We start from the raw sequence: 26,179 nt of genomic DNA, 5'->3' as shown, positions 1-26,179 counted from the left end.
TCTCTCTATCTTTGGGGTGGGGGAAGAGGGCAGAAAACGGCCCACAAAAGCGCAAATCCCAGGGTAGCGTTGCCGAGTGGTCTAAGGCGCTGGATTTAGGCTCCAGTCTCTTCGGGGGCGTGGGTTCGAATCCCATCGCTGCCAGCAGCCATTTTAACCAAGGCAGGGAGGTCCTCTAACCCGCTTGGCATCGGGATTATTTCACGCAAACAGGATTAGACTGCAGCAGTTCTGCAGAGTAAGTATTAGGGAGGCCGTTCCACCTGTGGAAGAGACCCTTGGAGCGCAACCCGACGAGGTAGCATGGCCGCGCGGTCTAATGCTACATTCACACCAAACGGGAATATGCGTCTGGTCCGAGTGTTTTCAATGTTAAGTCAATGGTAAAACGCGTTAACATGCGCCTGGAGTTCTTGCGGCGCGAATGAGGCGCGGCGCGGTAGACGCAAATTCGCCTCATCCGCGCGTCTAGTTCGCGCGAATGGCGCGAATTGAGCGTCTGGCGCGTTAGGTGCGTTAAGCGCGAATTGTGCTTTTTTGTGAATCACGCGTCTGACAAAAATTCGCGTCTGCTACCCGAGGTGAAAAATCGGAACTTCTGTGTCAATTCACGCCGCGTTAACCAATCAGGAGCTGCTTGATGCTGACCTCCACTCTACAGGAAGGGGGCCACCAGGAGTAGGACTGCATACCCCTGTATAAAGGATGCCTTTACGGCGGCGAATTACAAGGCATCAGCTTGCAGCGAAGCGCGACAAGAAAAAAAAAGGGACCACGAGGGTGAATGTGCCAGGGTAGTGTGGCCGAGTGGTCTAAGGCTCTGGATTAAGGCTCCAGTATCTTCGGGGGTGTGAGTTTGAGTCCCACTACTGCCAAGACAGAGTTTCGGAAGGCTATTGTGCCTACACAAAAAAAAAAAAAAATCGTTTTTTGCCCGCACTCCAGAGGCTTTGCAAAGAAGGTCCGGCGGCCGACGTTTTCTCTGTCTTTGGGGTGGGGAAAAAAGGGCCCACGAAGGTGAACATTCCAGGGTAGCACATTCCAGGGTAGCGTGGCCGAGTGGTTTAAGGCGTTTGAGTTAGGCTCCAGACTCCTCGGGGGCGTTGGTTCAAATCCCATTGCTGCCAGCAGCCATTTTAACCAAGGCAGGGAGGCCCTCTAACCCGCTTGGGAGCGGGCTTGTTTTACGCAAACAGGAATAGACTGCAGCCGTTCCGCAGAGTCAGTATTAGGGAGGTCGTTTGACCTGTCATAAAGACCCGTGGAACACACCATGACAAGGTAGCGTGGCCGAGCGGTCTAAAGCGCTGGATTAAGGCTCCAGTCTCTTCGGGGGCGTGGGTTCGAATCCCACCGCTGCCAGGGAAATCTTTTGGAAAGCTCCTGAGGCTGCGAAGCGACTGGAGAAGTGACGCTGCATGCTCATCCAAACTTAGCCGCTTTCGCATTCTTTGCCATTTAGCAAAGTCAGTGCTGGAAGCTTGTCCCAGCCTCTGCTCCATTCCAACAGAGGCACACCAATAATTTACAATCATAGGAGAGGTGCAATAAAAAACAAACAAACAATTCAACGAATTTGAAAATTATATTAATGAAAAACAATGAGTAGTCTACAAGAATGGAGACAGCCAATGTCACTCATGGAAAGTTTTGGGTGAAATAACAGCTGCCTGATCATTTTGATTTTAAATGCAACACAGCTGGCTATCGTTTTCACATAAGCCCCAAAAGCCTTGATTAGCGGATTCAGGTGTGCTTGATCATAGATGGACCTCCACTCCACAGGAAGGGGGCCACCAGAAGTAGGACTGCATACCCTGTATTAAGGATGCCTTTACGGCGGCGAATTACAAGGCATCAGCTTGTGGCGAAGCGCAACCCAAATACAGCGACGATGATCCCTACACCGCTGTTCTGCTCTCCAGAGCAAATACAGAGCAGTGACACTCTCGATAAATGAGCGATCAACAACAGACATCTTGTAAAAAGATGGCTACCAACGGGGTTTGAAACTTTTTGAAACTTTCGCCTCTGACGCACCTGACGTGCGTAAATTTCGCTTCAAACTTTTGTTTTTATGCGCGTCCATTTCGCTCTTGACGGGTGAATGAACACAAAGTGGTCACGCGTATAAATAGAAGCGGCAGGCGCGAATTTAGACGCGTATTCGCGTTTGGTGTGAACGTAGCATAAGGCGCTGGATTAAGGCTACAGTCTCTTCGGGGGTGTGGGTTTGAATCCCACTGCTGCCAAGACAGAGTTTTGGAAGGCTATTGTGCATACCCAAAAAAAAAAAAAAAGTTCTTTGCCCGCATTCCAGAGGCTTTGCAAAGAAGGTCCGGCGGCCGACGTTCTCTCTATCTTTGGGGGGGGGAAGAGGGCAGAAAACGGCCCACAAAAGCGCAAATCCCAGGGTAGCGTTGCCGAGTGGTCTAAGGCGCTGGATTTAGGCTCCAGTCTCTTCGGGGGCGTGGGTTCGAATCCCATCGCTGCCAGCAGCCATTTTAACCAAGGCAGGGAGGTCCTCTAACCCGCTTGGCATCGGGATTATTTCACGCAAACAGGATTAGACTGCAGCAGTTCTGCAGAGTAAGTATTAGGGAGGCCGTTCCACCTGTGGAAGAGACCCTTGGAGCGCAACCCGACGAGGTAGCATGGCCGCGCGGTCTAATGCTACATTCACACCAAACGGGAATATGCGTCTGGTCCGAGTGTTTTCAATGTTAAGTCAATGGTAAAACACGTTAACACGCGCCTGGAGTTCTTGCGGCGCGAATGAGGCGCAGCGCGGTAGACGCGAATTCGCCTCATCCGCGCGTCTAGTTCGCGCGAATGGCGCGAATTGAGCGTCTGGCGCGTTAGGTGCGTTAAGCGCGAATTGTGCTTTTTTGTGAATCACGCGTCTGACAAAAATTCGCGTCTGCTACCCGAGGTGAAAAATCGGAACTTCTGTGTCAATTCACGCCGCGTTAACCAATCAGGAGCTGCTTGATGCTGACCTCCACTCTACAGGAAGGGGGCCACCAGGAGTAGGACTGCATACCCCTGTATAAAGGATGCCTTTACGGCGGCGAATTACAAGGCATCAGCTTGCAGCGAAGCGCGACAAGAAAAAAAAAGGGACCACGAGGGTGAATGTGCCAGGGTAGTGTGGCCGAGTGGTCTAAGGCTCTGGATTAAGGCTCCAGTATCTTCGGGGGTGTGAGTTTGAGTCCCACTACTGCCAAGACAGAGTTTCGGAAGGCTATTGTGCCTACACAAAAAAAAAAAAAAACGTTTTTTGCCCGCACTCCAGAGGCTTTGCAAAGAAGGTCCGGCGGCCGACGTTTTCTCTGTCTTTGGGGTGGGGAAAAAAGGTCCCACGAAGGTGAACATTCCAGGGTAGCACATTCCAGGGTAGCGTGGCCGAGTGGTTTAAGGCGTTTGAGTTAGGCTCCAGACTCCTCGGGGGCGTTGGTTCAAATCCCATTGCTGCCAGCAGCCATTTTAACCAAGGCAGGGAGGCCCTCTAACCCGCTTGGGAGCGGGCTTGTTTTACGCAAACAGGAATAGACTGCAGCCGTTCCGCAGAGTCAGTATTAGGGAGGTCGTTTGACCTGTCGTAAAGACCCGTGGAACACACCATGACAAGGTAGCGTGGCCGAGCGGTCTAAGGCGCTGGATTAAGGCTCCAGTCTCTTCGGGGGTGTGGGTTCGAATCCCACCGCTGCCAGGGAAATCTTTTGGAAAGCTCCTGAGGCTGCGAAGCGACTGGAGAAGTGACCCTGCATGCTCATCCAAACTTAGCCGCTTTCGCATTCTTTGCCATTTAGCAAAGTCAGTGCTGGAAGCTTGTCCCAGCCTCTGCTCCATTCCAACAGAGGCACACCAATAATTTACAATCATAGGAGAGGTGCAATAAAAAACAAACAAACAATTCAACGAATTTGAAAATTATATTAATGAAAAACAATGAGTAGTCTACAAGAATGGAGACAGCCAATGTCACTCATGGAAAGTTTTGGGTGAAATAACAGCTGCCTGATCATTTTGATTTTAAATGCAACACAGCTGGCTATCGTTTTCACATAAGCCCCAAAAGCCTTGATTAGCGGATTCAGGTGTGCTTGATCATAGATGGACCTCCACTCCACAGGAAGGGGGCCACCAGAAGTAGGACTGCATACCCTGTATTAAGGATGCCTTTACGGCGGCGAATTACAAGGCATCAGCTTGTGGCGAAGCGCAACCCAAATAAATCGACGATGATCCCTACACCGCTGTTCTGCTCTCCAGAGCAAATACAGAGCAGTGACACTCTCGATAAATGAGCGATTAACAACAGACATCTTGTAAAAAGATGGCTACCAACGGGGTTCGAAACTTTTTGAAACTTTCGCCTCTGACGCACCTGACGTGCGTAAATTTCGCTTCAAACTTTTGTTTTTATGCGCGTCCATTTCGCTCTTGACGGGTGAATGAACACAAAGTGGTCACGCGTATAAATAGAAGCGGCAGGCGCGAATTTAGACGCGTATTCGCGTTTGGTGTGAACGTAGCATAAGGCGCTGGATTAAGGCTACAGTCTCTTCGGGGGTGTGGGTTTGAATCCCACTGCTGCCAAGACAGAGTTTTGGAAGGCTATTGTGCATACCCAAAAAAAAAAAAAAAGTTCTTTGCCCGCATTCCAGAGGCTTTGCAAAGAAGGTCCGGCGGCCGACGTTCTCTCTATCTTTGGGGTGGGGGAAGAGGGCAGAAAACGGCCCACAAAAGCGCAAATCCCAGGGTAGCGTTGCCGAGTGGTCTAAGGCGCTGGATTTAGGCTCCAGTCTCTTCGGGGGCGTGGGTTCGAATCCCATCGCTGCCAGCAGCCATTTTAACCAAGGCAGGGAGGTCCTCTAACCCGCTTGGCATCGGGATTATTTCACGCAAACAGGATTAGACTGCAGCAGTTCTGCAGAGTAAGTATTAGGGAGGCCGTTCCACCTGTGGAAGAGACCCTTGGAGCGCAACCCGACGAGGTAGCATGGCCGCGCGGTCTAATGCTACATTCACACCAAACGGGAATATGCGTCTGGTCCGAGTGTTTTCAATGTTAAGTCAATGGTAAAACGCGTTAACACGCGCCTGGAGTTCTTGCGGCGCGAATGAGGCGCGGCGCGGTAGACGCAAATTCGCCTCATCCGCGCGTCTAGTTCGCGCGAATGGCGCGAATTGAGCGTCTGGCGCGTTAGGTGCGTTAAGCGCGAATTGTGCTTTTTTGTGAATCACGCGTCTGACAAAAATTCGCGTCTGCTACCCGAGGTGAAAAATCGGAACTTCTGTGTCAATTCACGCCGCGTTAACCAATCAGGAGCTGCTTGATGCTGACCTCCACTCTACAGGAAGGGGGCCACCAGGAGTAGGACTGCATACCCCTGTATAAAGGATGCCTTTACGGCGGCGAATTACAAGGCATCAGCTTGCAGCGAAGCGCGACAAGAAAAAAAAAGGGACCACGAGGGTGAATGTGCCAGGGTAGTGTGGCCGAGTGGTCTAAGGCTCTGGATTAAGGCTCCAGTATCTTCGGGGGTGTGAGTTTGAGTCCCACTACTGCCAAGACAGAGTTTCGGAAGGCTATTGTGCCTACACAAAAAAAAAAAAAAAAAACGTTTTTTGCCCGCACTCCAGAGGCTTTGCAAAGAAGGTCCGGCGGCCGACGTTTTCTCTGTCTTTGGGGTGGGGAAAAAAGGGCCCACGAAGGTGAACATTCCAGGGTAGCACATTCCAGGGTAGCGTGGCCGAGTGGTTTAAGGCGTTTGAGTTAGGCTCCAGACTCCTCGGGGGCGTTGGTTCAAATCCCATTGCTGCCAGCAGCCATTTTAACCAAGGCAGGGAGGCCCTCTAACCCGCTTGGGAGCGGGCTTGTTTTACGCAAACAGGAATAGACTGCAGCCGTTCCGCAGAGTCAGTATTAGGGAGGTCGTTTGACCTGTCGTAAAGACCCGTGGAACACACCATGACAAGGTAGCGTGGCCGAGCGGTCTAAGGCGCTGGATTAAGGCTCCAGTCTCTTCGGGGGCGTGGGTTCGAATCCCACCGCTGCCAGGGAAATCTTTTGGAAAGCTCCTGAGGCTGCGAAGCGACTGGAGAAGTGACCCTGCATGCTCATCCAAACTTAGCCGCTTTCGCATTCTTTGCCATTTAGCAAAGTCAGTGCTGGAAGCTTGTCCCAGCCTCTGCTCCATTCCAACAGAGGCACACCAATAATTTACAATCATAGGAGAGGTGCAATAAAAAACAAACAAACAATTCAACGAATTTGAAAATTATATTAATGAAAAACAATGAGTAGTCTACAAGAATGGAGACAGCCAATGTCACTCATGGAAAGTTTTGGGTGAAATAACAGCTGCCTGATCATTTTGATTTTAAATGCAACACAGCTGGCTATCGTTTTCACATAAGCCCCAAAAGCCTTGATTAGCGGATTCAGGTGTGCTTGATCATAGATGGACCTCCACTCCACAGGAAGGGGACCACCAGAAGTAGGACTGCATACCCTGTATTAAGGATGCCTTTACGGCGGCGAATTACAAGGCATCAGCTTGTGGCGAAGCGCAACCCAAATACAGCGACGATGATCCCTACACCGCTGTTCTGCTCTCCAGAGCAAATACAGAGCAGTGACACTCTCGATAAATGAGCGATCAACAACAGACATCTTGTAAAAAGATGGCTACCAACCGGGTTCGAAACTTTTTGAAACTTTCGCCTCTGACGCACCTGACGTGCGTAAATTTCGCTTCAAACTTTTGTTTTTATGCGCGTCCATTTCGCTCTTGACGGGTGAATGAACACAAAGTGGTCACGCGTATAAATAGAAGCGGCAGGCGCGAGTTTAGACGCGTATTCGCGTTTGGTGTGAACGTAGCATAAGGCGCTGGATTAAGGCTACAGTCTCTTCGGGGGTGTGGGTTTGAATCCCACTGCTGCCAAGACAGAGTTTTGGAAGGCTATTGTGCATACCCCAAAAAAAAAAAAAGTTCTTTGCCCGCATTCCAGAGGCTTTGCAAAGAAGGTCCGGCGGCCGACGTTCTCTCTATCTTTGGGGTGGGGGAAGAGGGCAGAAAACGGCCCACAAAAGCGCAAATCCCAGGGTATCGTTGCCGAGTGGTCTAAGGCGCTGGATTTAGGCTCCAGTCTCTTCGGGGGCGTGGGTTCGAATCCCATCGCTGCCAGCAGCCATTTTAACCAAGGCAGGGAGGTCCTCTAACCCGCTTGGCATCGGGATTATTTCACGCAAACAGGATTAGACTGCAGCAGTTCTGCAGAGTAAGTATTAGGGAGGCCGTTCCACCTGTGGAAGAGACCCTTGGAGCGCAACCCGACGAGGTAGCATGGCCGCGCGGTCTAATGCTACATTCACACCAAACGGGAATATGCGTCTGGTCCAAGTGATTTCAATGTTAAGTCAATGGTAAAACGCGTTAACACGCGCCTGGAGTTCTTGCGGCGCGAATGAGGCGCGGCGCGGTAGACGCGAATTCGCCTCATCCGCGCGTCTAGTTCGCGCGAATGGCGCGAATTGAGCGTCTGGCGCGTTAGGTGCGTTAAGCGCGAATTGTGCTTTTTTGTGAATCACGCGTCTGACAAAAATTCGCGTCTGCTACCCGAGGTGAAAAATCGGAACTTCTGTGTCAATTCACGCCGCGTTAACCAATCAGGAGCTGCTTGATGCTGACCTCCACTCTACAGGAAGGGGGCCACCAGGAGTAGGACTGCATACCCCTGTATAAAGGATGCCTTTACGGCGGCGAATTACAAGGCATCAGCTTGCAGCGAAGCGCGACAAGAAAAAAAAAGGGACCACGAGGGTGAATGTGCCAGGGTAGTGTGGCCGAGTGGTCTAAGGCTCTGGCTTAAGGCTCCAGTATCTTCGGGGGTGTGAGTTTGAGTCCCACTACTGCCAAGACAGAGTTTCGGAAGGCTATTGTGCCTACACACAAAAAAAAAAAAACGTTTTTTGCCCGCACTCCAGAGGCTTTGCAAAGAAGGTCCGGCGGCCGACGTTTTCTCTGTCTTTGGGGTGGGGAAAAAAGGGCCCACGAAGGTGAACATTCCAGGGTAGCACATTCCAGGGTAGCGTGGCCGAGTGGTTTAAGGCGTTTGAGTTAGGCTCCAGACTCCTCGGGGGCGTTGGTTCAAATCCCATTGCTGCCAGCAGCCATTTTAACCAAGGCAGGGAGGCCCTCTAACCCGCTTGGGAGCGGGCTTGTTTTACGCAAACAGGAATAGACTGCAGCCGTTCCGCAGAGTCAGTATTAGGGAGGTCGTTTGACCTGTCGTAAAGACCCGTGGAACACACCATGACAAGGTAGCGTGGCCGAGCGGTCTAAGGCGCTGGATTAAGGCTCCAGTCTCTTCGGGGGCGTGGGTTCGAATCCCACCGCTGCCAGGGAAATCTTTTGGAAAGCTCCTGAGGCTGCGAAGCGACTGGAGAAGTGACGCTGCATGCTCATCCAAACTTAGCCGCTTTCGCATTCTTTGCCATTTAGCAAAGTCAGTGCTGGAAGCTTGTCCCAGCCTCTGCTCCATTCCAACAGAGGCACACCAATAATTTACAATCATAGGAGAGGTGCAATAAAAAACAAACAAACAATTCAACGAATTTGAAAATTATATTAATGAAAAACAATGAGTAGTCTACAAGAATGGAGACAGCCAATGTCACTCATGGAAAGTTTTGGGTGAAATAACAGCTGCCTGATCATTTTGATTTTAAATGCAACACAGCTGGCTATCGTTTTCACATAAGCCCCAAAAGCCTTGATTAGCGGATTCAGGTGTGCTTGATCATAGATGGACCTCCACTCCACAGGAAGGGGGCCACCAGAAGTAGGACTGCATACCCTGTATTAAGGATGCCTTTACGGCGGCGAATTACAAGGCATCAGCTTGTGGCGAAGCGCAACCCAAATACAGCGACGATGATCCCTACACCGCTGTTCTGCTCTCCAGAGCAAATACAGAGCAGTGACACTCTCGATAAATGAGCGATCAACAACAGACATCTTGTAAAAAGATGGCTACCAACGGGGTTTGAAACTTTTTGAAACTTTCGCCTCTGACGCACCTGACGTGCGTAAATTTCGCTTCAAACTTTTGTTTTTATGCGCGTCCATTTCGCTCTTGACGGGTGAATGAACACAAAGTGGTCACGCGTATAAATAGAAGCGGCAGGCGCGAATTTAGACGCGTATTCGCGTTTGGTGTGAACGTAGCATAAGGCGCTGGATTAAGGCTACAGTCTCTTCGGGGGTGTGGGTTTGAATCCCACTGCTGCCAAGACAGAGTTTTGGAAGGCTATTGTGCATACCCAAAAAAAAAAAAAGTTCTTTGCCCGCATTCCAGAGGCTTTGCAAAGAAGGTCCGGCGGCCGACGTTCTCTCTATCTTTGGGGTGGGGGAAGAGGGCAGAAAACGGCCCACAAAAGCGCAAATCCCAGGGTAGCGTTGCCGAGTGGTCTAAGGCGCTGGATTTAGGCTCCAGTCTCTTCGGGGGCGTGGGTTCGAATCCCATCGCTGCCAGCAGCCATTTTAACCAAGGCAGGGAGGTCCTCTAACCCGCTTGGCATCGGGATTATTTCACGCAAACAGGATTAGACTGCAGCAGTTCTGCAGAGTAAGTATTAGGGAGGCCGTTCCACCTGTGGAAGAGACCCTTGGAGCGCAACCCGACGAGGTAGCATGGCCGCGCGGTCTAATGCTACATTCACACCAAACGGGAATATGCGTCTGGTCCGAGTGTTTTCAATGTTAAGTCAATGGTAAAACACGTTAACACGCGCCTGGAGTTCTTGCGGCGCGAATGAGGCGCAGCGCGGTAGACGCGAATTCGCCTCATCCGCGCGTCTAGTTCGCGCGAATGGCGCAAATTGAGCGTCTGGCGCGTTAGGTGCGTTAAGCGCGAATTGTGCTTTTTTGTGAATCACGCGTCTGACAAAAATTCGCGTCTGCTACCCGAGGTGAAAAATCGGAACTTCTGTGTCAATTCACGCCGCGTTAACCAATCAGGAGCTGCTTGATGCTGACCTCCACTCTACAGGAAGGGGGCCACCAGGAGTAGGACTGCATACCCCTGTATAAAGGATGCCTTTACGGCGGCGAATTACAAGGCATCAGCTTGCAGCGAAGCGCGACAAGAAAAAAAAAGGGACCACGAGGGTGAATGTGCCAGGGTAGTGTGGCCGAGTGGTCTAAGGCTCTGGATTAAGGCTCCAGTATCTTCGGGGGTGTGAGTTTGAGTCCCACTACTGCCAAGACAGAGTTTCGGAAGGCTATTGTGCCTACACAAAAAAAAAAAAAAACGTTTTTTGCCCGCACTCCAGAGGCTTTGCAAAGAAGGTCCGGCGGCCGACGTTTTCTCTGTCTTTGGGGTGGGGAAAAAAGGGCCCACGAAGGTGAACATTCCAGGGTAGCACATTCCAGGGTAGCGTGGCCGAGTGGTTTAAGGCGTTTGAGTTAGGCTCCAGACTCCTCGGGGGCGTTGGTTCAAATCCCATTGCTGCCAGCAGCCATTTTAACCAAGGCAGGGAGGCCCTCTAACCCGCTTGGGAGCGGGCTTGTTTTACGCAAACAGGAATAGACTGCAGCCGTTCCGCAGAGTCAGTATTAGGGAGGTCGTTTGACCTGTCGTAAAGACCCGTGGAACACACCATGACAAGGTAGCGTGGCCGAGCGGTCTAAGGCGCTGGATTAAGGCTCCAGTCTCTTCGGGGGCGTGGGTTCGAATCCCACCGCTGCCAGGGAAATCTTTTGGAAAGCTCCTGAGGCTGCGAAGCGACTGGAGAAGTGACCCTGCATGCTCATCCAAACTTAGCCGCTTTCGCATTCTTTGCCATTTAGCAAAGTCAGTGCTGGAAGCTTGTCCCAGCCTCTGCTCCATTCCAACAGAGGCACACCAATAATTTACAATCATAGGAGAGGTGCAATAAAAAACAAACAAACAATTCAACGAATTTGAAAATTATATTAATGAAAAACAATGAGTAGTCTACAAGAATGGAGACAGCCAATGTCACTCATGGAAAGTTTTGGGTGAAATAACAGCTGCCTGATCATTTTGATTTTAAATGCAACACAGCTGGCTATCGTTTTCACATAAGCCCCAAAAGCCTTGATTAGCGGATTCAGGTGTGCTTGATCATAGATGGACCTCCACTCCACAGGAAGGGGGCCACCAGAAGTAGGACTGCATACCCTGTATTAAGGATGCCTTTACGGCGGCGAATTACAAGGCATCAGCTTGTGGCGAAGCGCAACCCAAATACAGCGACGATGATCCCTACACCGCTGTTCTGCTCTCCAGAGCAAATACAGAGCAGTGACACTCTCGATAAATGAGCGATCAACAACAGACATCTTGTAAAAAGATGGCTACCAACGGGGTTCGAAACTTTTTGAAACTTTCGCCTCTGACGCACCTGACGTGCGTAAATTTCGCTTCAAACTTTTGTTTTTATGCGCGTCCATTTCGCTCTTGACGGGTGAATGAACACAAAGTGGTCACGCGTATAAATAGAAGCGGCAGGCGCGAATTTAGACGCGTATTCGCGTTTGGTGTGAACGTAGCATAAGGCGCTGGATTAAGGCTACAGTCTCTTCGGGGGTGTGGGTTTGAATCCCACTGCTGCCAAGACAGAGTTTTGGAAGGCTATTGTGCATACCCAAAAAAAAAAAAAAAGTTCTTTGCCCGCATTCCAGAGGCTTTGCAAAGAAGGTCCGGCGGCCGACGTTCTCTCTATCTTTGGGGTGGGGGAAGAGGGCAGAAAACGGCCCACAAAAGCGCAAATCCCAGGGTAGCGTTGCCGAGTGGTCTAAGGCGCTGGATTTAGGCTCCAGTCTCTTCGGGGGCGTGGGTTCGAATCCCATCGCTGCCAGCAGCCATTTTAACCAAGGCAGGGAGGTCCTCTAACCCGCTTGGCATCGGGATTATTTCACGCAAACAGGATTAGACTGCAGCAGTTCTGCAGAGTAAGTATTAGGGAGGCCGTTCCACCTGTGGAAGAGACCCTTGGAGCGCAACCCGACGAGGTAGCATGGCCGCGCGGTCTAATGCTACATTCACACCAAACGGGAATATGCGTCTGGTCCGAGTGTTTTCAATGTTAAGTCAATGGTAAAACGCGTTAACACGCGCCTGGAGTTCTTGCGGCGCGAATGAGGCGCAGCGCGGTAGACGCGAATTCGCCTCATCCGCGCGTCTAGTTCGCGCGAATGGCGCGAATTGAGCGTCTGGCGCGTTAGGTGCGTTAAGCGCGAATTGTGCTTTTTTGTGAATCACGCGTCTGACAAAAATTCGCGTCTGCTACCCGAGGTGAAAAATCGGAACTTCTGTGTCAATTCACGCCGCGTTAACCAATCAGGAGCTGCTTGATGCTGACCTCCACTCTACAGGAAGGGGGCCACCAGGAGTAGGACTGCATACCCCTGTATAAAGGATGCCTTTACGGCGGCGAATTACAAGGCATCAGCTTGCAGCGAAGCGCGACAAGAAAAAAAAAGGGACCACGAGGGTGAATGTGCCAGGGTAGTGTGGCCGAGTGGTCTAAGGCTCTGGATTAAGGCTCCAGTATCTTCGGGGGTGTGAGTTTGAGTCCCACTACTGCCAAGACAGAGTTTCGGAAGGCTATTGTGCCTACACAAAAAAAAAAAAAAATCGTTTTTTGCCCGCACTCCAGAGGCTTTGCAAAGAAGGTCCGGCGGCCGACGTTTTCTCTGTCTTTGGGGTGGGGAAAAAAGGGCCCACGAAGGTGAACATTCCAGGGTAGCACATTCCAGGGTAGCGTGGCCGAGTGGTTTAAGGCGTTTGAGTTAGGCTCCAGACTCCTCGGGGGCGTTGGTTCAAATCCCATTGCTGCCAGCAGCCATTTTAACCAAGGCAGGGAGGCCCTCTAACCCGCTTGGGAGCGGGCTTGTTTTACGCAAACAGGAATAGACTGCAGCCGTTCCGCAGAGTCAGTATTAGGGAGGTCGTTTGACCTGTCATAAAGACCCGTGGAACACACCATGACAAGGTAGCGTGGCCGAGCGGTCTAAAGCGCTGGATTAAGGCTCCAGTCTCTTCGGGGGCGTGGGTTCGAATCCCACCGCTGCCAGGGAAATCTTTTGGAAAGCTCCTGAGGCTGCGAAGCGACTGGAGAAGTGACGCTGCATGCTCATCCAAACTTAGCCGCTTTCGCATTCTTTGCCATTTAGCAAAGTCAGTGCTGGAAGCTTGTCCCAGCCTCTGCTCCATTCCAACAGAGGCACACCAATAATTTACAATCATAGGAGAGGTGCAATAAAAAACAAACAAACAATTCAACGAATTTGAAAATTATATTAATGAAAAACAATGAGTAGTCTACAAGAATGGAGACAGCCAATGTCACTCATGGAAAGTTTTGGGTGAAATAACAGCTGCCTGATCATTTTGATTTTAAATGCAACACAGCTGGCTATCGTTTTCACATAAGCCCCAAAAGCCTTGATTAGCGGATTCAGGTGTGCTTGATCATAGATGGACCTCCACTCCACAGGAAGGGGGCCACCAGAAGTAGGACTGCATACCCTGTATTAAGGATGCCTTTACGGCGGCGAATTACAAGGCATCAGCTTGTGGCGAAGCGCAACCCAAATACAGCGACGATGATCCCTACACCGCTGTTCTGCTCTCCAGAGCAAATACAGAGCAGTGACACTCTCGATAAATGAGCGATCAACAACAGACATCTTGTAAAAAGATGGCTACCAACGGGGTTTGAAACTTTTTGAAACTTTCGCCTCTGACGCACCTGACGTGCGTAAATTTCGCTTCAAACTTTTGTTTTTATGCGCGTCCATTTCGCTCTTGACGGGTGAATGAACACAAAGTGGTCACGCGTATAAATAGAAGCGGCAGGCGCGAATTTAGACGCGTATTCGCGTTTGGTGTGAACGTAGCATAAGGCGCTGGATTAAGGCTACAGTCTCTTCGGGGGTGTGGGTTTGAATCCCACTGCTGCCAAGACAGAGTTTTGGAAGGCTATTGTGCATACCCAAAAAAAAAAAAAAGTTCTTTGCCCGCATTCCAGAGGCTTTGCAAAGAAGGTCCGGCGGCCGACGTTCTCTCTATCTTTGGGGTGGGGGAAGAGGGCAGAAAACGGCCCACAAAAGCGCAAATCCCAGGGTAGCGTTGCCGAGTGGTCTAAGGCGCTGGATTTAGGCTCCAGTCTCTTCGGGGGCGTGGGTTCGAATCCCATCGCTGCCAGCAGCCATTTTAACCAAGGCAGGGAGGTCCTCTAACCCGCTTGGCATCGGGATTATTTCACGCAAACAGGATTAGACTGCAGCAGTTCTGCAGAGTAAGTATTAGGGAGGCCGTTCCACCTGTGGAAGAGACCCTTGGAGCGCAACCCGACGAGGTAGCATGGCCGCGCGGTCTAATGCTACATTCACACCAAACGGGAATATGCGTCTGGTCCGAGTGTTTTCAATGTTAAGTCAATGGTAAAACACGTTAACACGTGCCTGGAGTTCTTGCGGCGCGAATGAGGCGCGGCGCGGTAGACGCGAATTCGCCTCATCCGCGCGTCTAGTTCGCGCGAATGGCGCGAATTGAGCGTCTGGCGCGTTAGGTGCGTTAAGCGCGAATTGTGCTTTTTTGTGAATCACGCGTCTGACAAAAATTCGCGTCTGCTACCCGAGGTGAAAAATCGGAACTTCTGTGTCAATTCACGCCGCGTTAACCAATCAGGAGCTGCTTGATGCTGACCTCCACTCTACAGGAAGGGGGCCACCAGGAGTAGGACTGCATACCCCTGTATAAAGGATGCCTTTACGGCGGCGAATTACAAGGCATCAGCTTGCAGCGAAGCGCGACAAGAAAAAAAAAGGGACCACGAGGGTGAATGTGCCAGGGTAGTGTGGCCGAGTGGTCTAAGGCTCTGGATTAAGGCTCCAGTATCTTCGGGGGTGTGAGTTTGAGTCCCACTACTGCCAAGACAGAGTTTCGGAAGGCTATTGTGCCTACACAAAAAAAAAAAAAAAAACGTTTTTTGCCCGCACTCCAGAGGCTTTGCAAAGAAGGTCCGGCGGCCGACGTTTTCTCTGTCTTTGGGGTGGGGAAAAAAGGGCCCACGAAGGTGAACATTCCAGGGTAGCACATTCCAGGGTAGCGTGGCCGAGTGGTTTAAGGCGTTTGAGTTAGGCTCCAGACTCCTCGGGGGCGTTGGTTCAAATCCCATTGCTGCCAGCAGCCATTTTAACCAAGGCAGGGAGGCCCTCTAACCCGCTTGGGAGCGGGCTTGTTTTACGCAAACAGGAATAGACTGCAGCCGTTCCGCAGAGTCAGTATTAGGGAGGTCGTTTGACCTGTCGTAAAGACCCGTGGAACACACCATGACAAGGTAGCGTGGCCGAGCGGTCTAAGGCGCTGGATTAAGGCTCCAGTCTCTTCGGGGGCATGGGTTCGAATCCCACCGCTGCCAGGGAAATCTTTTGGAAAGCTCCTGAGGCTGCGAAGCGACTGGAGAAGTGACCCTGCATGCTCATCCAAACTTAGCCGCTTTCGCATTCTTTGCCATTTAGCAAAGTCAGTGCTGGAAGCTTGTCCCAGCCTCTGCTCCATTCCAACAGAGGCACACCAATAATTTACAATCATAGGAGAGGTGCAATAAAAAACAAACAAACAATTCAACGAATTTGAAAATTATATTAATGAAAAACAATGAGTAGTCTACAAGAATGGAGACAGCCAATGTCACTCATGGAAAGTTTTGGGTGAAATAACAGCTGCCTGATCATTTTGATTTTAAATGCAACACAGCTGGCTATCGTTTTCACATAAGCCCCAAAAGCCTTGATTAGCGGATTCAGGTGTGCTTGATCATAGATGGACCTCCACTCCACAGGAAGGGGGCCACCAGAAGTAGGACTGCATACCCTGTATTAAGGATGCCTTTACGGCGGCGAATTACAAGGCATCAGCTTGTGGCGAAGCGCAACCCAAATACAGCGACGATGATCCCTACACCGCTGTTCTGCTCTCCAGAGCAAATACAGAGCAGTGACACTCTCGATAAATGAGCGATCAACAACAGACATCTTGTAAAAAGATGGCTACCAACGGGGTTCGAAACTTTTTGAAACTTTCGCCTCTGACGCACCTGACGTGCGTAAATTTCGCTTCAAACTTTTGTTTTTATGCGCGTCCATTTCGCTCTTGACGGGTGAATGAACACAAAGTGGTCACGCGTATAAATAGAAGCGGCAGGCGCGAATTTAGACGCGTATTCGCGTTTGGTGTGAACGTAGCATAAGGCGCTGGATTAAGGCTACAGTCTCTTCGGGGGTGTGGGTTTGAATCCCACTGCTGCCAAGACAGAGTTTTGGAAGGCTATTGTGCATACCCAAAAAAAAAAAAAAGTTCTTTGCCCGCATTCCAGAGGCTTTGCAAAGAAGGTCCGGCGGCCGACGTTCTCTCTATCTTTGGGGTGGGGGAAGAGGGCAGAAAACGGCCCACAAAAGCGCAAATCCCAGGGTAGCGTTGCCGAGTGGTCTAAGGCGCTGGATTTAGGCTCCAGTCTCTTCGGGGGCGTGGGTTCGAATCCCATCGCTGCCAGCAGCCATTTTAACCAAGGCAGGGAGGTCCTCTAACCCGCTTGGCATCGGGATTATTTCACGCAAACAGGATTAGACTGCAGCAGTTCTGCAGAGTAAGTATTAGGGAGGCCGTTCCACCTGTGGAAGAGACCCTTGGAGCGCAACCCGACGAGGTAGCATGGCCGCGCGGTCTAATGCTACATTCACACCAAACGGGAATATGCGTCTGGTCCGAGTGTTTTCAATGTTAAGTCAATGGTAAAACGCGTTAACACGCGCCTGGAGTTCTTGCGGCGCGAATGAGGCGCAGCGCGGTAGACGCGAATTCGCCTCATCCGCGCGTCTAGTTCGCGCGAATGGCGCGAATTGAGCGTCTGGCGCGTTAGGTGCGTTAAGCGCGAATTGTGCTTTTTTGTGAATCACGCGTCTGACAAAAATTCGCGTCTGCTACCCGAGGTGAAAAATCGGAACTTCTGTGTCAATTCACGCCGCGTTAACCAATCAGGAGCTGCTTGATGCTGACCTCCACTCTACAGGAAGGGGGCCACCAGGAGTAGGACTGCATACCCCTGTATAAAGGATGCCTTTACGGCGGCGAATTACAAGGCATCAGCTTGCAGCGAAGCGCGACAAGAAAAAAAAAGGGACCACGAGGGTGAATGTGCCAGGGTAGTGTGGCCGAGTGGTCTAAGGCTCTGGATTAAGGCTCCAGTATCTTCGGGGGTGTGAGTTTGAGTCCCACTACTGCCAAGACAGAGTTTCGGAAGGCTATTGTGCCTACACAAAAAAAAAAAAAAATCGTTTTTTGCCCGCACTCCAGAGGCTTTGCAAAGAAGGTCCGGCGGCCGACGTTTTCTCTGTCTTTGGGGTGGGGAAAAAAGGGCCCACGAAGGTGAACATTCCAGGGTAGCACATTCCAGGGTAGCGTGGCCGAGTGGTTTAAGGCGTTTGAGTTAGGCTCCAGACTCCTCGGGGGCGTTGGTTCAAATCCCATTGCTGCCAGCAGCCATTTTAACCAAGGCAGGGAGGCCCTCTAACCCGCTTGGGAGCGGGCTTGTTTTACGCAAACAGGAATAGACTGCAGCCGTTCCGCAGAGTCAGTATTAGGGAGGTCGTTTGACCTGTCGTAAAGACCCGTGGAACACACCATGACAAGGTAGCGTGGCCGAGCGGTCTAAGGCGCTGGATTAAGGCTCCAGTCTCTTCGGGGGCGTGGGTTCGAATCCCACCGCTGCCAGGGAAATCTTTTGGAAAGCTCCTGAGGCTGCGAAGCGACTGGAGAAGTGACCCTGCATGCTCATCCAAACTTAGCCGCTTTCGCATTCTTTGCCATTTAGCAAAGTCAGTGCTGGAAGCTTGTCCCAGCCTCTGCTCCATTCCAACAGAGGCACACCAATAATTTACAATCATAGGAGAGGTGCAATAAAAAACAAACAAACAATTCAACGAATTTGAAAATTATATTAATGAAAAACAATGAGTAGTCTACAAGAATGGAGACAGCCAATGTCACTCATGGAAAGTTTTGGGTGAAATAACAGCTGCCTGATCATTTTGATTTTAAATGCAACACAGCTGGCTATCGTTTTCACATAAGCCCCAAAAGCCTTGATTAGCGGATTCAGGTGTGCTTGATCATAGATGGACCTCCACTCCACAGGAAGGGGGCCACCAGAAGTAGGACTGCATACCCTGTATTAAGGATGCCTTTACGGCGGCGAATTACAAGGCATCAGCTTGTGGCGAAGCGCAACCCAAATACAGCGACGATGATCCCTACACCGCTGTTCTGCTCTCCAGAGCAAATACAGAGCAGTGACACTCTCGATAAATGAGCGATCAACAACAGACATCTTGTAAAAAGATGGCTACCAACGGGGTTCGAAACTTTTTGAAACTTTCGCCTCTGACGCACCTGACGTGCGTAAATTTCGCTTCAAACTTTTGTTTTTATGCGCGTCCATTTCGCTCTTGACGGGTGAATGAACACAAAGTGGTCACGCGTATAAATAGAAGCGGCAGGCGCGAATTTAGACGCGTATTCGCGTTTGGTGTGAACGTAGCATAAGGCGCTGGATTAAGGCTACAGTCTCTTCGGGGGTGTGGGTTTGAATCCCACTGCTGCCAAGACAGAGTTTTGGAAGGCTATTGTGCATACCCAAAAAAAAAAAAAAGTTCTTTGCCCGCATTCCAGAGGCTTTGCAAAGAAGGTCCGGCGGCCGACGTTCTCTCTATCTTTGGGGTGGGGGAAGAGGGCAGAAAACGGCCCACAAAAGCGCAAATCCCAGGGTAGCGTTGCCGAGTGGTCTAAGGCGCTGGATTTAGGCTCCAGTCTCTTCGGGGGCGTGGGTTCGAATCCCATCGCTGCCAGCAGCCATTTTAACCAAGGCAGGGAGGTCCTCTAACCCGCTTGGCATCGGGATTATTTCACGCAAACAGGATTAGACTGCAGCAGTTCTGCAGAGTAAGTATTAGGGAGGCCGTTCCACCTGTGGAAGAGACCCTTGGAGCGCAACCCGACGAGGTAGCATGGCCGCGCGGTCTAATGCTACATTCACACCAAACGGGAATATGCGTCTGGTCCGAGTGTTTTCAATGTTAAGTCAATGGTAAAACGCGTTAACACGCGCCTGGAGTTCTTGCGGCGCGAATGAGGCGCGGCGCGGTAGACGCAAATTCGCCTCATCCGCGCGTCTAGTTCGCGCGAATGGCGCGAATTGAGCGTCTGGCGCGTTAGGTGCGTTAAGCGCGAATTGTGCTTTTTTGTGAATCACGCGTCTGACAAAAATTCGCGTCTGCTACCCGAGGTGAAAAATCGGAACTTCTGTGTCAATTCACGCCGCGTTAACCAATCAGGAGCTGCTTGATGCTGACCTCCACTCTACAGGAAGGGGGCCACCAGGAGTAGGACTGCATACCCCTGTATAAAGGATGCCTTTACGGCGGCGAATTACAAGGCATCAGCTTGCAGCGAAGCGCGACAAGAAAAAAAAAGGGACCACGAGGGTGAATGTGCCAGGGTAGTGTGGCCGAGTGGTCTAAGGCTCTGGATTAAGGCTCCAGTATCTTCGGGGGTGTGAGTTTGAGTCCCACTACTGCCAAGACAGAGTTTCGGAAGGCTATTGTGCCTACACAAAAAAAAAAAAAAAACGTTTTTTGCCCGCACTCCAGAGGCTTTGCAAAGAAGGTCCGGCGGCCGACGTTTTCTCTGTCTTTGGGGTGGGGAAAAAAGGGCCCACGAAGGTGAACATTCCAGGGTAGCACATTCCAGGGTAGCGTGGCCGAGTGGTTTAAGGCGTTTGAGTTAGGCTCCAGACTCCTCGGGGGCGTTGGTTCAAATCCCATTGCTGCCAGCAGCCATTTTAACCAAGGCAGGGAGGTCCTCTAACCCGCTTGGCATCGGGATTATTTCACGCAAACAGGATTAGACTGCAGCAGTTCTGCAGAGTAAGTATTAGGGAGGCCGTTCCACCTGTGGAAGAGACCCTTGGAGCGCAACCCGACGAGGTAGCATGGCCGCGCGGTCTAATGCTACATTCACACCAAACGGGAATATGCGTCTGGTCCGAGTGATTTCAATGTTAAGTCAATGGTAAAACGCGTTAACACGCGCCTGGAGTTCTTGCGGCGCGAATGAGGCGCGGCGCGGTAGACGCGAATTCGCCTCATCCGCGCGTCTAGTTCGCGTTAGGTGCGTTAAGCGCGAATTGTGCTTTTTTGTGAATCACGCGTCTGACAAGAATTCACGTCTGCTACCCGAGGTGAAAAATCTGAACTTCTGTGTCAATTCACGCCGCGTTAACCAATCAGGAGCTGCTTGATGCTGACCTCCACTCTACAGGAAGGGGGCCACCAGGAGTAGGACTGCATACCCCTGTATAAAGGATGCCTTTACGGCGGCGAAATTACAAGGCATCAGCTTGCAGCGAAGCGAGACAAGAAAAAAAAAGGGACCACGAGGGTGAATGTGCCAGGGTAGCGTGGCCGAGTGGTCTAAGGCTCTGGATTAAGGCTCCAGTATCTTCGGGGGTGTGAGTTTGAGTCCCACTACTGCCAAGACAGAGTTTCGGAAGGCTATTGTGCCTACACAAAAAAAAAAAAAAACGTTTTTTGCCCGCACTCCAGAGGCTTTGCAAAGAAGGTCCGGCGGCCGACGTTTTCTCTGTCTTTGGGGTGGGGAAAAAAGGGCCCACGAAGGTGAACATTCCAGGGTAGCACATTCCAGGGTAGCGTGGCCGAGTGGTTTAAGGCGTTTGAGTTAGGCTCCAGACTCCTCGGGGGCGTTGGTTCAAATCCCATTGCTGCCAGCAGCCATTTTAACCAAGGCAGGGAGGCCCTCTAACCCGCTTGGGAGCGGGCTTGTTTTACGCAAACAGGAATAGACTGCAGCCGTTCCGCAGAGTCAGTATTAGGGAGGTCGTTTGACCTGTCGTAAAGACCCGTGGAACACACCATGACAAGGTAGCGTGGCCGAGCGGTCTAAGGTGCTGGATTAAGGCTCCAGTCTCTTCGGGGGCGTGGGTTCGAATCCCACCGCTGCCAGGGAAATCTTTTGGAAAGCTCCTGAGGCTGCGAAGCGACTGGAGAAGTGACGCTGCATGCTCATCCAAACTTAGCCGCTTTCGCATTCTTTGCCATTTAGCAAAGTCAGTGCTGGAAGCTTGTCCCAGCCTCTGCTCCATTCCAACAGAGGCACACCAATAATTTACAATCATAGGAGAGGTGCAATAAAAAACAAACAAACAATTCAACGAATTTGAAAATTATATTAATGAAAAACAATGAGTAGTCTACAAGAATGGAGACAGCCAATGTCACTCATGGAAAGTTTTGGGTGAAATAACAGCTGCCTGATCATTTTGATTTTAAATGCAACACAGCTGGCTATCGTTTTCACATAAGCCCCAAAAGCCTTGATTAGCGGATTCAGGTGTGCTTGATCATAGATGGACCTCCACTCCACAGGAAGGGGGCCACCAGAAGTAGGACTGCATACCCTGTATTAAGGATGCCTTTACGGCGGCGAATTACAAGGCATCAGCTTGTGGCGAAGCGCAACCCAAATACAGCGACGAAGATCCCTACACCGCTGTTCTGCTCTCCAGAGCAAATACAGAGCAGTGACACTCTCGATAAATGAGCGATCAACAACAGACATCTTGTAAAAAGATGGCTACCAACGGGGTTCGAAACTTTTTGAAACTTTCGCCTCTGACGCACCTGACGTGCGTAAATTTCGCTTCAAACTTTTGTTTTTATGCGCGTCCATTTCGCTCTTGACGGGTGAATGTACACAAAGTGGTCACGCGTATAAATAGAAGCGGCAGGCGCGAATTTAGACGCGTATTCGCGTTTGGTGTGAACGTAGCATAAGGCGCTGGATTAAGGCTACAGTCTCTTCGGGGGTGTGGGTTTGAATCCCACTGCTGCCAAGACAGAGTTTTGGAAGGCTATTGTGCATACCCAAAAAAAAAAAAAAAGTTCTTTGCCCGCATTCCAGAGGCTTTGCAAAGAAGGTCCGGCGGCCGACGTTCTCTCTATCTTTGGGGTGGGGGAAGAGGGCAGAAAACGGCCCACAAAAGCGCAAATCCCAGGGTAGCGTTGCCGAGTGGTCTAAGGCGCTGGATTAAGGCTCCAGTCTCTTCGGGGGCGTGGGTTCGAATCCCATCGCTGCCAGCAGCCATTTTAACCAAGGCAGGGAGGTCCTCTAACCCGCTTGGCATCGGGATTATTTCACGCAAACAGGATTAGACTGCAGCAGTTCTGCAGAGTAAGTATTAGGGAGGCCGTTCCACCTGTGGAAGAGACCCTTGGAGCGCAACCCGACGAGGTAGCATGGCCGCGCGGTCTAATGCTACATTCACACCAAACGGGAATATGCGTCTGGTCCGAGTGATTTCAATGTTAAGTCAATGGTAAAACGCGTTAACACGCGCCTGGAGTTCTTGCGGCGCGAATGAGGCGCGGCGCGGTAGACGCGAATTCGCCTCATCCGCGCGTCTAGTTCGCGCGAATGGCGCGAATTGAGCGTCTGGCGCGTTAGGTGCGTTAAGCGCGAATTGTGCTTTTTTGTGAATCACGCGTCTGACAAAAATTCGCGTCTGCTACCCGAGGTGAAAAATCGGAACTTCTGTGTCAATTCACGCCGCGTTAACCAATCAGGAGCTGCTTGATGCTGACCTCCACTCTACAGGAAGGGGGCCACCAGGAGTAGGACTGCATACCCCTGTATAAAGGATGCCTTTACGGCGGCGAATTACAAGGCATCAGCTTGCAGCGAAGCGCGACAAGAAAAAAAAAGGGACCACGAGGGTGAATGTGCCAGGGTAGTGTGGCCGAGTGGTCTAAGGCTCTGGCTTAAGGCTCCAGTATCTTCGGGGGTGTGAGTTTGAGTCCCACTACTGCCAAGACAGAGTTTCGGAAGGCTATTGTGCCTACACAAAAAAAAAAAAAAAACGTTTTTTGCCCGCACTCCAGAGGCTTTGCAAAGAAGGTCCGGCGGCCGACGTTTTCTCTGTCTTTGGGGTGGGGAAAAAAGGGCCCACGAAGGTGAACATTCCAGGGTAGCACATTCCAGGGTAGCGTGGCCGAGTGGTTTAAGGCGTTTGAGTTAGGCTCCAGACTCCTCGGGGGCGTTGGTTCAAATCCCATTGCTGCCAGCAGCCATTTTAACCAAGGCAGGGAGGCCCTCTAACCCGCTTGGGAGCGGGCTTGTTTTACGCAAACAGGAATAGACTGCAGCCGTTCCGCAGAGTCAGTATTAGGGAGGTCGTTTGACCTGTCGTAAAGACCCGTGGAACACACCATGACAAGGTAGCGTGGCCGAGCGGTCTAAGGCGCTGGATTAAGGCTCCAGTCTCTTCGGGGGCGTGGGTTCGAATCCCACCGCTGCCAGGGAAATCTTTTGGAAAGCTCCTGAGGCTGCGAAGCGACTGGAGAAGTGACCCTGCATGCTCATCCAAACTTAGCCGCTTTCGCATTCTTTGCCATTTAGCAAAGTCAGTGCTGGAAGCTTGTCCCAGCCTCTGCTCCATTCCAACAGAGGCACACCAATAATTTACAATCATAGGAGAGGTGCAATAAAAAACAAACAAACAATTCAACGAATTTGAAAATTATATTAATGAAAAACAATGAGTAGTCTACAAGAATGGAGACAGCCAATGTCACTCATGGAAAGTTTTGGGTGAAATAACAGCTGCCTGATCATTTTGATTTTAAATGCAACACAGCTGGCTATCGTTTTCACATAAGCCCCAAAAGCCTTGATTAGCGGATTCAGGTGTGCTTGATCATAGATGGACCTCCACTCCACAGGAAGGGGGCCACCAGAAGTAGGACTGCATACCCTGTATTAAGGATGCCTTTACGGCGGCGAATTACAAGGCATCAGCTTGTGGCGAAGCGCAACCCAAATACAGCGACGATGATCCCTACACCGCTGTTCTGCTCTCCAGAGCAAATACAGAGCAGTGACACTCTCGATAAATGAGCGATCAACAACAGACATCTTGTAAAAAGATGGCTACCAACGGGGTTCGAAACTTTTTGAAACTTTCGCCTCTGACGCACCTGACGTGCGTAAATTTCGCTTCAAACTTTTGTTTTTATGCGCGTCCATTTCGCTCTTGACGGGTGAATGAACACAAAGTGGTCACGCGTATAAATAGAAGCGGCAGGCGCGAATTTAGACGCGTATTCGCGTTTGGTGTGAACGTAGCATAAGGCGCTGGATTAAGGCTACAGTCTCTTCGGGGGTGTGGGTTTGAATCCCACTGCTGCCAAGACAGAGTTTTGGAAGGCTATTGTGCATACCCAAAAAAAAAAAAAAAAGTTCTTTGCCCGCATTCCAGAGGCTTTGCAAAGAAGGTCCGGCGGCCGACGTTCTCTCTATCTTTGGGGTGGGGGAAGAGGGCAGAAAACGGCCCACAAAAGCGCAAACCCCAGGGTAGCGTTGCCGAGTGGTCTAAGGCGCTGGATTTAGGCTCCAGTCTCTTCGGGGGCGTGGGTTCGAATCCCATCGCTGCCAGCAGCCATTTTAACCAAGGCAGGGAGGTCCTCTAACCCGCTTGGCATCGGGATTATTTCACGCAAACAGGATTAGACTGCAGCAGTTCTGCAGAGTAAGTATTAGGGAGGCCGTTCCACCTGTGGAAGAGACCCTTGGAGCGCAACCCGACGAGGTAGCATGGCCGCGCGGTCTAATGCTACATTCACACCAAACGGGAATATGCGTCTGGTCCGAGTGATTTCAATGTTAAGTCAATGGTAAAACGCGTTAACACGCGCCTGGAGTTCTTGCGGCGCGAATGAGGCGCGGCGCGGTAGACGCGAATTCGCCTCATCCGCGCGTCTAGTTCGCGCGAATGGCGCGAATTGAGCGTCTGGCGCGTTAGGTGCGTTAAGCGCGAATTGTGCTTTTTTGTGAATCACGCGTCTGACAAAAATTCGCGTCTGCTACCCGAGGTGAAAAATCGGAACTTCTGTGTCAATTCACGCCGCGTTAACCAATCAGGAGCTGCTTGATGCTGACCTCCACTCTACAGGAAGGGGGCCACCAGGAGTAGGACTGCATACCCCTGTATAAAGGATGCCTTTACGGCGGCGAATTACAAGGCATCAGCTTGCAGCGAAGCGCGACAAGAAAAAAAAAGGGACCACGAGGGTGAATGTGCCAGGGTAGTGTGGCCGAGTGGTCTAAGGCTCTGGATTAAGGCTCCAGTATCTTCGGGGGTGTGAGTTTGAGTCCCACTACTGCCAAGACAGAGTTTCGGAAGGCTATTGTGCCTACACAAAAAAAAAAAAAAAAAAACGTTTTTTGCCCGCACTCCAGAGGCTTTGCAAAGAAGGTCCGGCGGCCGACGTTTTCTCTGTCTTTGGGGTGGGGAAAAAAGGGCCCACGAAGGTGAACATTCCAGGGTAGCACATTCCAGGGTAGCGTGGCCGAGTGGTTTAAGGCGTTTGAGTTAGGCTCCAGACTCCTCGGGGGCGTTGGTTCAAATCCCATTGCTGCCAGCAGCCATTTTAACCAAGGCAGGGAGGCCCTCTAACCCGCTTGGGAGCGGGCTTGTTTTACGCAAACAGGAATAGACTGCAGCCGTTCCGCAGAGTCAGTATTAGGGAGGTCGTTTGACCTGTCGTAAAGACCCGTGGAACACACCATGACAAGGTAGCGTGGCCGAGCGGTCTAAGGCGCTGGATTAAGGCTCCAGTCTCTTCGGGGGCGTGGGTTCGAATCCCACCGCTGCCAGGGAAATCTTTTGGAAAGCTCCTGAGGCTGCGAAGCGACTGGAGAAGTGACGCTGCATGCTCATCCAAACTTAGCCGCTTTCGCATTCTTTGCCATTTAGCAAAGTCAGTGCTGGAAGCTTGTCCCAGCCTCTGCTCCATTCCAACAGAGGCACACCAATAATTTACAATCATAGGAGAGGTGCAATAAAAAACAAACAAACAATTCAACGAATTTGAAAATTATATTAATGAAAAACAATGAGTAGTCTACAAGAATGGAGACAGCCAATGTCACTCATGGAAAGTTTTGGGTGAAATAACAGCTGCCTGATCATTTTGATTTTAAATGCAACACAGCTGGCTAT

The 26,179-nt window shown here is 50.9% G+C and overlaps 22 non-coding genes across 22 annotated transcripts; all 22 read left to right on the top strand.

Annotated features, from left to right (window-relative positions):
• The first annotated feature begins 62 nt into the window (after window positions 1-62).
• trnal-uag (transfer RNA leucine (anticodon UAG)) lies at window positions 63-144 on the top strand. Its single transcript has one exon. It is a non-coding gene; the product is annotated as a tRNA-Leu (tRNA).
• Window positions 145-1,280: 1,136 nt separating this feature from the next.
• On the top strand, window positions 1,281-1,362 carry trnal-aag (transfer RNA leucine (anticodon AAG)). Its single transcript has one exon. It is a non-coding gene; the product is annotated as a tRNA-Leu (tRNA).
• Window positions 1,363-2,413: 1,051 nt separating this feature from the next.
• Window positions 2,414-2,495, top strand: trnal-uag (transfer RNA leucine (anticodon UAG)). The gene has a single exon. It is a non-coding gene; the product is annotated as a tRNA-Leu (tRNA).
• A 1,135-nt stretch (window positions 2,496-3,630) lies between these two features.
• On the top strand, window positions 3,631-3,712 carry trnal-aag (transfer RNA leucine (anticodon AAG)). Its single transcript has one exon. It is a non-coding gene; the product is annotated as a tRNA-Leu (tRNA).
• Window positions 3,713-4,764: 1,052 nt separating this feature from the next.
• trnal-uag (transfer RNA leucine (anticodon UAG)) lies at window positions 4,765-4,846 on the top strand. The gene has a single exon. It is a non-coding gene; the product is annotated as a tRNA-Leu (tRNA).
• A 1,138-nt stretch (window positions 4,847-5,984) lies between these two features.
• On the top strand, window positions 5,985-6,066 carry trnal-aag (transfer RNA leucine (anticodon AAG)). Its single transcript has one exon. It is a non-coding gene; the product is annotated as a tRNA-Leu (tRNA).
• Window positions 6,067-7,117: 1,051 nt separating this feature from the next.
• Window positions 7,118-7,199, top strand: trnal-uag (transfer RNA leucine (anticodon UAG)). The gene has a single exon. It is a non-coding gene; the product is annotated as a tRNA-Leu (tRNA).
• A 1,135-nt stretch (window positions 7,200-8,334) lies between these two features.
• Window positions 8,335-8,416, top strand: trnal-aag (transfer RNA leucine (anticodon AAG)). The gene has a single exon. It is a non-coding gene; the product is annotated as a tRNA-Leu (tRNA).
• Window positions 8,417-9,466: 1,050 nt separating this feature from the next.
• trnal-uag (transfer RNA leucine (anticodon UAG)) lies at window positions 9,467-9,548 on the top strand. The gene has a single exon. It is a non-coding gene; the product is annotated as a tRNA-Leu (tRNA).
• A 1,135-nt stretch (window positions 9,549-10,683) lies between these two features.
• trnal-aag (transfer RNA leucine (anticodon AAG)) lies at window positions 10,684-10,765 on the top strand. Its single transcript has one exon. It is a non-coding gene; the product is annotated as a tRNA-Leu (tRNA).
• Window positions 10,766-11,817: 1,052 nt separating this feature from the next.
• On the top strand, window positions 11,818-11,899 carry trnal-uag (transfer RNA leucine (anticodon UAG)). Its single transcript has one exon. It is a non-coding gene; the product is annotated as a tRNA-Leu (tRNA).
• Window positions 11,900-13,035: 1,136 nt separating this feature from the next.
• On the top strand, window positions 13,036-13,117 carry trnal-aag (transfer RNA leucine (anticodon AAG)). Its single transcript has one exon. It is a non-coding gene; the product is annotated as a tRNA-Leu (tRNA).
• A 1,051-nt stretch (window positions 13,118-14,168) lies between these two features.
• On the top strand, window positions 14,169-14,250 carry trnal-uag (transfer RNA leucine (anticodon UAG)). The gene has a single exon. It is a non-coding gene; the product is annotated as a tRNA-Leu (tRNA).
• A 1,137-nt stretch (window positions 14,251-15,387) lies between these two features.
• trnal-aag (transfer RNA leucine (anticodon AAG)) lies at window positions 15,388-15,469 on the top strand. Its single transcript has one exon. It is a non-coding gene; the product is annotated as a tRNA-Leu (tRNA).
• Window positions 15,470-16,520: 1,051 nt separating this feature from the next.
• trnal-uag (transfer RNA leucine (anticodon UAG)) lies at window positions 16,521-16,602 on the top strand. The gene has a single exon. It is a non-coding gene; the product is annotated as a tRNA-Leu (tRNA).
• A 1,136-nt stretch (window positions 16,603-17,738) lies between these two features.
• On the top strand, window positions 17,739-17,820 carry trnal-aag (transfer RNA leucine (anticodon AAG)). The gene has a single exon. It is a non-coding gene; the product is annotated as a tRNA-Leu (tRNA).
• A 1,051-nt stretch (window positions 17,821-18,871) lies between these two features.
• On the top strand, window positions 18,872-18,953 carry trnal-uag (transfer RNA leucine (anticodon UAG)). The gene has a single exon. It is a non-coding gene; the product is annotated as a tRNA-Leu (tRNA).
• Window positions 18,954-21,043: 2,090 nt separating this feature from the next.
• On the top strand, window positions 21,044-21,125 carry trnal-aag (transfer RNA leucine (anticodon AAG)). The gene has a single exon. It is a non-coding gene; the product is annotated as a tRNA-Leu (tRNA).
• Window positions 21,126-22,177: 1,052 nt separating this feature from the next.
• Window positions 22,178-22,259, top strand: trnal-aag (transfer RNA leucine (anticodon AAG)). The gene has a single exon. It is a non-coding gene; the product is annotated as a tRNA-Leu (tRNA).
• A 1,136-nt stretch (window positions 22,260-23,395) lies between these two features.
• On the top strand, window positions 23,396-23,477 carry trnal-aag (transfer RNA leucine (anticodon AAG)). Its single transcript has one exon. It is a non-coding gene; the product is annotated as a tRNA-Leu (tRNA).
• Window positions 23,478-24,530: 1,053 nt separating this feature from the next.
• trnal-uag (transfer RNA leucine (anticodon UAG)) lies at window positions 24,531-24,612 on the top strand. Its single transcript has one exon. It is a non-coding gene; the product is annotated as a tRNA-Leu (tRNA).
• Window positions 24,613-25,751: 1,139 nt separating this feature from the next.
• On the top strand, window positions 25,752-25,833 carry trnal-aag (transfer RNA leucine (anticodon AAG)). The gene has a single exon. It is a non-coding gene; the product is annotated as a tRNA-Leu (tRNA).
• Window positions 25,834-26,179: the final 346 nt, after the last annotated feature.

The sequence above is a fragment of the Garra rufa genome, chromosome 2 (genome assembly GCF_049309525.1).
Source record: "Garra rufa chromosome 2, GarRuf1.0, whole genome shotgun sequence".
NCBI lineage: Eukaryota > Metazoa > Chordata > Actinopteri > Cypriniformes > Cyprinidae > Garra > Garra rufa.
The sequence above is the reverse complement of the archived record's forward strand: the minus strand, read 5'-3'. Positions and strand labels throughout refer to the sequence as shown.